Source organism: Marmota monax, unplaced genomic scaffold (genome assembly GCF_021218885.2).
Source record: "Marmota monax isolate L192 unplaced genomic scaffold, Marmota_monax_Labrador192_F-V1.1 WCK01_AAM20220418_F8-fsc00087, whole genome shotgun sequence".
In the NCBI taxonomy this organism is placed as follows: Eukaryota; Metazoa; Chordata; class Mammalia; order Rodentia; family Sciuridae; genus Marmota; species Marmota monax.
In genome coordinates, this window is record NW_026693476.1 from 144,789 (window position 1) to 154,352 (window position 9,564).

At 40.7% G+C, this 9,564-nt stretch overlaps 1 pseudogene; it reads right to left on the reverse strand.

The window, feature by feature from the left end:
- Nucleotides 1–971: 971 nt before the first annotated feature.
- Nucleotides 972–1,509, reverse strand: LOC124101976 (ras-related protein Ral-A-like; annotated as a pseudogene).
- Nucleotides 1,510–9,564: the final 8,055 nt, after the last annotated feature.

The window sequence follows — 9,564 nt, forward strand, 5'->3', positions numbered from 1 at the left end:
TGGCAAAACTTTTCTTCCCATATGTGGCTTATCTTTTAACTTTGTTAACAGTGTCTTTCACAGAGCAGAGGTAGATTCTAACAAAGTGCAACTTCTCGGCTCTTTCTCTCGTGGAATATGCCTTGGTGTTGTGCCTGAGAAGTCATGTGCAAACTCAAGGACTCCTAGGTTGAATATTTTTCTTCATCATCTTTAGGAGGTTTATTAAACATTTTATGTTTTATATTTTAGGTCTGTGATTTCTATTTAATTTTTGTGAAAAGTGTAAGGTCTGTGTCCAGTTTCATTTTTGAGGGATGTGAATGTCCATTTGTTAGAGCACCAGTTGATAAAAAAGTCTCCTTTCTCCTGTGGATGGTCTTAAATTCCTGATCTAATAACTTTAAAATATCTGTTTGGTCTCTCTCCTAAAATAATGTTCACTCCAAAGTTTATTTCCAATATTTCTTTAAATTATACCTTAGGTGCCACAGTTGGTCAGGTGGGTGACATGAATGGAAGTAAATTCAAATTTTGGTAAAGTTCCCTTTTCAGTTTACCTCCCTAGTGAGTAGACTGTGTAATTTTTTTTTTCATTTAAAGAAAGTTAATTGGCTTTTAAGTGGCTCAAATTGCCAATAAATGAATCAGGTAGTGGCATCAGTCTAAGAAACTAGATGCATCTTTGTCATTTGGCTTCACAGTTCCTTAGTACTCAGGAGAAGAAAGGTCTCAAGACAAAACCACAGTGTTTGTGGTTAGGATTCCTGGTTTAATGGCTGCAGTGAACATACCTGGAGTCTGCTGGGCCTGCTGGCCAGTGTGACATTGGTCACTTTAATTCCATGCATGACATTGCTTGTGAGTAGTAAGAAACGAAAGATGTACATCATAAACCCTTAAGCAAAAATATTTGACATGACAAACTAGATGTAATATCTAAAGACATGAATTCCTAAAAAGCCTCTTTTTGATAACTTTATCAAGTTTATCTATGCACCTGTTACCCCAAATGCCTGTACACCTTTGACATTATCAACATTAGCTCATATTTTAGCAGAAGTTTCCACATACTTATCCTTCCACTGGCCAGCTCTCTTTTTTGCCTTTTCTTTAGAAACCTGCCTTTTTATCTTTCAAATTTGATCTGTTACCAACCAGTAGAAATAAAAGATTATCATATTTTTTTCCTCTTAAAATATCCTTCTTGAAGCCAGCTGTGGCTGCCAGCAATTCCATTTCTGCAGTCGAGAAGGTACAGAGGAACTCCTCCCCCACATGGAAGCAGTTGTTTCCAATTGCAGCTTGGTCTTCCTGTCCATCTGGTCTGAGTTGTGGAGATGTGCTCTTCTTCCCCATCCAGCACACCTTCTTCCTGTAGCTCTCTGCTTTGCTAGGTTCAGAGTCCTTCACAAACTCCTCATACCTGAACTGTAGAGTCCCAACAGATTTGCCCACACCGGCACTGCTCACCATGATGACTTTGTGTAAGGTTAAGAAATTCTGATATTTGTGGGGATGTGCAGCCATCTACTGTTGTGGAGTTTAACCATAGTATTCAGAATGATCTGCACAGCAAGCTGTGTGCCACCCAGTAGGTTCCAGAAGCCTCAGCTGGATTGGCTGTGGAGGAGGGTGCTCTGCCTTTGTTGTCTGGGAGGTTCCTTTTAAGGGGAGTCAGAAGGAGGAGGCTGCAGGGTAGCAGCAGAGTGTGGGCCAATGAAGGAGAAGGCAGGGGATCCAGGCTCTCCTATGGGGGATCCACCCTCTTCCTGGCAGCTTCCAGGCTATGTTATGTGCATGCTGTAACTATAGATGCCACTGACCAAAATCTCCTCTACTGTTTTTACTTTTTCTATTTCAGTGTCTCAATTTCTCCTAATTGTTCTGTTTAAATCTAAGACTGTATTTCTTTCAGATTAATTCCCCTGTTATTATTTGAGCCCTGTTGCTGTGTGGGTGAGTTGTGGAAGGACAGGACTCTTTCAACAGTCCTGCAATTTATTCTTAGGTTTTAATCAGCCTGTGACTTGGTTGTGACCTTCCCAACTACTCTTGTGTTTTTCTTACCTCTGCAATCTGGTTAGTCCTATGTACACCATCATGAATTGCAGTGGATCCCCAGTATGTGATTGGTAGAATTGAAGTTCTTTCAGTGGAGTCCTCATGAGCTGCGTCTAGAGGAGAACGTTATGCCCATACAAAGGTCACACATTGATACTTATGGCTCCATGCTCCGAGGCTCCCATGAGTTTGTAATGAGTGATGTGGAACTACTCAATGCCTGACTGGACATTTCTGAATTTGATTTCAGAGAATTGTGAAGATGGAAAAGAGCAGGAATCACAGGCTCCCCGATAACAATGAATATTAAGGACCTAGGAAAGGATAGGTAGAATATGACAAGGGTCCCCCATGAGGAAACCAAGAGGTTCAAGTATCCACATATTTCACATGCAAAGGGAAACAAAAACTGCTCGTATGACTACATTCCTCAACCAATGAAGAAGTCCATCTTTTAACAAGGTACCCATTGTACTGGTTCTGGTCTGCATCCAGGTAGAAGTAATCAATCTCACTAAAGTTTTTATTTTTAACTCACAGAATATACATTTGGATCAATTGAGGATGAGACTAATATATAGGGTATTGATCAATTGAGGATGAGATGTATATCTGTTTTGTTGTGGTTGACCTTAATTTGTTGGCAGGCCTTTCATAGCCATGAAATTGTATAATGGAGATTTATGATGTCTTGGACTTTACAATGTCTCTGAAGCATTTTTAACTGTTGTATGTTAACACATATAGAAAAGTTTGAACTCGTGTTATGTTCTCTGTGTGCTGTGGGTCATGGTGGTAGCATACAAAGAGAGTTGAGACACCTACTCCCTCAGCTAATTGTCCAGCCAGTGTAAAGAACCTCTTCTCGGGTCTCATGTCACGAAGGCAGCTATACTCTGCCTTCATCCTAGGAGTACCCTTTTCTTTCTCTTTAAAGGGAGTACCCCTGACCTTCTGTGACCACTCCCTTAGGCCTCTATCATCAACTCCTGGGACTCTTGCATCCAATCCTTCTTGTTTAATCATACTCTTTATCCCACCAGGCTGAGAAAAGAGGAACAGGAGGAAGAGGAAGAAGTAAGAGAACCCTTGCCAGACTCATAGGATGAGGGCCATAAAACTTCCTGCAGTCGGTGTGAACTGCCTGTTGTCCACCATCCTCCCCAAAATAGTGCTGACCTGTTGGGTGAACGTGAAGTCACTTCTTCTCTGGTTGCAACTCGTGAGTATGCCATTAAAAAGAGAACTGAATTCAATAGTCATATTTCTGGGTGTTCAGTGAGAAATTCAGGGTGGCGAACATAGGACTAACCAGAAAGGGGAGGTTCCAGAGATTATACCAAACTCACAGGCACTACTGACGCATGTGTATAGCAGGGGACTACATGAGTCCTGTCTGCTAAACTAGGCCAGCTGATCTTTCCTAAAAGTTCTTGCTAATTTTTTTTCTTGCAAATTTTTGATCCTGAACACTCAGTGTACTTCGAGTGTTAGTGACTGTTCAGATAGGTTACTACTCTTTACTGTGTCTTTGGAGATACCATTTGCATGGACCCTCATGCATGTGCCTGAAATTATTCCTGGACACCTATGCCTCCTTTAATAAAAAGTATCCTATTCCCTTCTTATGACAAAAGCTCTTTTCACTTGGACAATGTATAGATTCCATGTATAAGTTTATTCTCACCATCTAATCTCAAATCTATCAAGAAGCACCATCATATCTTATGGAGTTAGTTCTGAGTCTTGAAAAGTATTCTAGAAGCCAGTCTTCAAGTTATTCCTGATCACTGGGATAAAAAATAGTTTTAATTGGGAGAAGGTACCATTGTTATTTTATGGAATGGGACAATATGTCCATTTCTGAAGTCACAGCTGAAACTTCAGCAGAACCAGTTGGCTTCTCTGCAGACTCAACTATGGTGAGGTGGCACAGACCTTGATTACACTGAAATGCTCCAAAGTCCCTGGCTCATAGGACACTCCACACTTTCACCAGTAACATTTCACCAGCTGTCTTGGATTCCACATGTCAATTGAGGCCATTACAATATAAGCACAGTAATAGCTGGAGCACTAAGGAGAAATGTACTGTATTGGAGGTCACCGTATTTCTGCTGTTTTTGTGCTCCCTGGTGGTGCACAAACTCTGGAGCAAGAGGCAACATTTGCCAGTGCTGCAGGACAGTAGTCAGAGAGCCTTGGCTAGGAATGACAGTCTCCCAAGTTCTTCCTGAGCATTGGCTTTTATTACCTGTAGGGATGTGGCTCACTTATACCTTCCTGATTCTATAAAATAAACCAAATAGGGTATTCCTTTTAGCTCTACTGAGCGAAAGATTATTCATAAACTCACTTTAAGAAGGAATATAATCCATAAGTTTTTGGTGATGGTTCAGTTAAAAGAGTAGAATCCAAAAACAATGAGTAGAATCAGGAGGTAGAAATTCACTTCATACTCCAACAGATTCCAAAGAAAAAAATGGCTCTAGTACATCATCAAAGCTAATATGGAAATCAGTGCAAAAGTCACAATATGGAAAGGAATAAGAAATAGGGAATAGGTTCCATTTGAAGATTGTTAGGGAACACAGAACCACCATGCCTGGGAATGAGTTTTGTAGAAAGAAGAGAGATGTAACTAGAGATATCTAGAAGAACCTGGCCAAGTATCTAGTGTTCAGAAGACCAAAATGCACTTTAACTTTACACATTTAACTCAGAGCATGTCATAATAATGATCCAAGCAACTAGTGACATTTTGCATGAAGGATTAGCACATTAACACAGACCATTCATTTCTTTGAAGTCACTGTATGAGATCATTCAGTACAATCCTATATGTGCATCTTAAATTCATGCACACATAATAGAATGTCCCCATGCTCAGGTGGCCACTGTATTGAAATGTGTAAAATATACCTATTTAACAACTTCTATATATTTCTGAATTTGTTTGCAGAATATAATGATGATGAGAATGATGAAGAAGAACGAGAGTCACTGGATTCCAGGTAACAATGAATGATCAGGGATAATAAGCAAAGGCAATGTAATAGGGTTTTAGTGTCCTGAAATATACACCAGGTCAAAATTAGCTGCAGATTCCATAATCAAAGGTGAAAAAAGCTTCTGATTGCTGTGATGTTGTTCACTCACCCAAAGATGACGTAGTCATTTAGCCAGATAATTGGTTTTCTTTGTTAATTTTGGAGTGGGTCTGTCCAAGGGGACTAAAATAAGAATGAGATGAGTCTGTTCCTTATGGACTATTGCCCAAGGTTATTGATATATATATATATATATATATATATATATATATATATATATATATGTCACAGCAAGCATAGCAGATAGAAAAGAAACTTGTCATAATATTGATAGTAAAAGATATATAAGTTACAAGGTCTCTAGCTCTCTACAATGCTGAGCTGATTCACTGGGCAGGTGAGTGTAAAATTCAACTTTGGTTGAATTTGGTTATGCACAAGGTTGAACCCTCCTATGCTTCTCATTGCATGCTCCCTCTTGTGACTGTACCTTAGAGGTGAACTTAAGCCTCCTTCCTCATCAGCTAGTGATCTTCCCAGTTCACTGGTACTCATGCCTATTTCTTTATTTCTCATCTCTGTTCTCATGGCATCCAAGCTATGGGCATCAGTGCAGCATGCTTTCTTCTTCCTTTTTGAAGAAAGGAGTCCATGTTGTTCTGACCATGACCAGATGGGATGCTAGTATTCTAATCCATCTTGATTTCATCTGTTGTTTTTCCTGATCTCACTAGTCTCAACAGTGCACTGCAGGAGAAGAAAGAGAATAAACTCCTGCCAGATGAACAGTATTATGTACCCTCTGGTCATCCTGATTCTTCTGACTCACAAGAAGGTCTCAGAAGTACAGACTTCCCATTAGATGAGCCTAGAGTCAGCCCTGCTGGAAGCAGTGAGTATTCTAATCATAATGCACAAGAATCCAACAGGTCTCCCAAGTAACCTCCAAATTCTCTGTAGTATAAGCTGATAGATGTGCCTGTAGGTCCAAAAGACCCATTTTGTTTTAGAGAAGTTTCAGAGGACTGGAAATCCCCAGCTTTGCCTTCTTCCTACTATCTGCCTAGATCTTGTTGAGCCTGGTCCTCACTGTGCAGGCCATAGGTTTACAGGTAGGATGAAGTTAGGCGGGAGGGGATCATGAGATTCTCACAGTCACCACTACAGCCTGTCTGTGAGCCTGTCTTCCCAGCAGAGTTCTGTCAACATCTGTCTTCAAAGGGTTTTCTTATCTCTCCCACAGTGTTCTAGTGAATTGCATTTATTGACCCTACCCTCCACTCTAGACAGCTACATATGCTAGCAAAACATTTGCCCAATTACTTGGAGGTCTTATGATTCCTGAGTCCCAGCTCAGATTCTCTGTTTCCTCTAAGGTGTCTTTCCTCCAATTAAACAATCTAGTTCACTTTCCTCCATACATCACTGGGCAACACCAGTGGTTTTTCCCCATCTGGGTTCATGGTTCCAAATATGCATTTAGCCTCAAGAATTCTATTTTCATGCAAAATGTCAACAACCAGTGTAGTTGATGAAGCCCTTACCTAGTATATGGGCCATCAGAACACTTCTCTTCATAAATTCCAGAAATGTCTGCTTGTTGAGCAAGGATCTCATGGAATGGCAGCTTCATGGAGAAAAAAAATCAGTTCTCCTATCTACCAATTCAAGATAGTGTTGAAATTTTCCTAAGAGAGAAACCTTTGGAATTCTGAAGATTTCTTTTCTCAGTAAATCAACTTGGAGGAAAAGCAAAACTCTAACTAGTCTTTTACTATACCTAAATTTATTATTGTGAAATTGGCCATGAGAAAATTTTTCCCCCAGTCCTTTGTTTAGTACCATTTTGTAATGTGACCATGATGTTTCCTGATCCCAATTCTGCATAGGTGCACTGATGTTACAGCAATTCACCAGGCTATAATGAAATCCATGTTTACTTGCATCTGCTGTGCACAATGACCAGTGAGTACCAAGCAAGTTCTCTCTTCACTGTAGTCTAGTAAATCCTCCACAGACCCTTTCATGTATCTGGTAGTATCTTTTTGTAGGAGCTGAGACTGAGCAAGGTCACTAAACCTGCCCAAGAATCCCCAACTGGTGTGTGGTGGGAACATGGGCCTCATGTCTGCCTACTCCAAAGTTAATGTGGGCCTACTGTTCTGAATCCTGACCTGTTAAAAACTAACAACATTTCTTCCTTATTTTTTCAAAGAATTATTAAGAGATAATTTTAAACTTAGGCATTAACTTTATCTTCCAGATACAAAGAGGTCCTATGACCCATGATACAGATGTCAAGACATTAAAGTATGAGTGCACTTTGCCTATGAGCAGAGCCAGCACCTTATCAAATGCTTTCAGGAGGAAATGCAGATTAGTGAGGGTCTCTATGGAAAATCAATCCTGTGCTGAAAGGGCTTTGACTCAACACTTGCATCCAGGCTTTCTGCTCTATCTCAGGGTCCCAGTGAGTCCTTGAGTTTGACTGTCTTAGAGCCTTTTTAAAAATTGGGGGCTGTGTCTCATAAAACCCCACAGGGAGGACTGAATCCAATGAGGAGGATTAGAAGTGTGAAGACATGTCTCAGAAGATGTGTATGATATGACAATTTCTGCCAGAACATTGATAGAAAAGCCAGAATAGGATACAGTTGCTGTTAATGATAAAAAGATCATCTTAGTTGAATGAGGATTGACCCCATGCATGTCCACCAGCACTCACATGTAAATAGTATGTACAGACCACAGCTGCAACCGCAGCAGTCCTGCCACACAGTCTGCTCAATCCCATCCTCCCTGTGCACACACACACACACACAAAAAAAAAGCAGGAGAAACAGCATAAATATAACCCAAGCTCTCACATGAACTTTTATTGAGAGCATTCCCCTTGCTCAATTAGTACCATGTCAGTAGTTCGGGAGTTGACACACATCTTCTGTGTCTCCCAGAATAGCAGAGTGTCTGCTAAGGTTAGTCTTGTGAAATATTTGCAGGGAGGAAGAGCAACAAAAAGCAAGCAACAGAAAATGTGACACAACCCTCACCTTGATTTAAAATATCTATGGCAGAACACCTGAATAGCTTTCTTAGTCCTGCATGGGACTGAATAACTTTCTTAGTCTGTGGCATGGGAGGCCACAGAGAGTGATTCCACAGGGAATAGATGCCACCCTTGAGACAAAAATGCCTGAAAGGCCTGTGGTCTTTTTATAGGGAATGTCCTTATGGGAGTACAAACTCCCCAGGATCTTGGTTGATTTGGACACTTTTATTAATAGACAGTGTAAGATGGTGGGCCAGAAATTTGGCCAGAATTGAAGTCAACATTAACGATTGAGAAATCATAGAGAACTGAGATCCAGCTTCAAATATTTAAAGAAACTGGAGGAGATGAGAACAGATTTGTTTTGTGGCATTATGGGTATATACAAGGAGAACATGTGAAGGAAGAGTTCAGGACATCATGGGTTGGCCATATCCAAGGAGGTTTCCTGGCCTTGAGAGTTGTCAAATGATGGGATGGTTGACTGGTTGTGAATAACTTACGTCACAGGACATTTGAGAAGAAACTGCCTGATGTGCCAAGAGTCCTTAAAGAGATTCTTGTGTTAGTAGCTGTTTCAATTCTTGCAACACTAAGATCCTTTTATCTGAGCTTGTCAAGTTTTTGCAAGAGTAAGAATATTGGTTCCAGATGTTTACCCTTCAGCCCAATAGGGTTTATCTCAAAACCTTACTAAGCATCTTCAGTGATTGTTTTTCAGCTCTTTGTTGCTGCAACCCAAATACCTGAAAAGGACAACTTGGAGAGCAGCTAGGTTTATTTTAACTCATGGTTTCAGGGATTCAGACCATGGTGACACATGATCCAACTCCATTGCTCTGGGTCTAATGTGAGGCAGAATATCATGGCGGGAGGTTGTGGTAGAAGAATGCTGTTCACCTTATGGCAGCTGAAAGCAAAGAGAAAGAGGGAGAGGCCAAAGGGAATATGAACCCTCTGGAGCAATCACCCCCTGCTGTGACCACTTCTTCCAGCCTGCCCACTTGCCTACAGTCCCACTTAGCCCATTCAAAATAGGATGGACTGTTTAGTTTGCAGCTCCCACAATCCAGTCAGTTCTCCCTAATAAAAATGATTTGTATTTCCAGACAGAAAAGAATAGATGTCAGCACTTCTGCCAGCACTTCTACATTAACATAGGAGATTTGGGGAAACACCTCAGATCCAAAAAATAGTTGTGACTGATGATTATTGATGTGTAAACTGAGACTTGAGGAAGCCTGGAAGAATACCAGGCTGAGAGCATCACTTTGTAGAAAAAAAAACTGGAGGCTGGAAGACATTTTTTTCTTTTCTGGAGTCAGAAAAGGGTCATTCTGATTCTAGGGGAGGATTTGCATAAAGAAGTGAAGGGAATTGAAAGGAAGTTAGCCAGTGGGAGCTAGTTATTGGGAATACAAA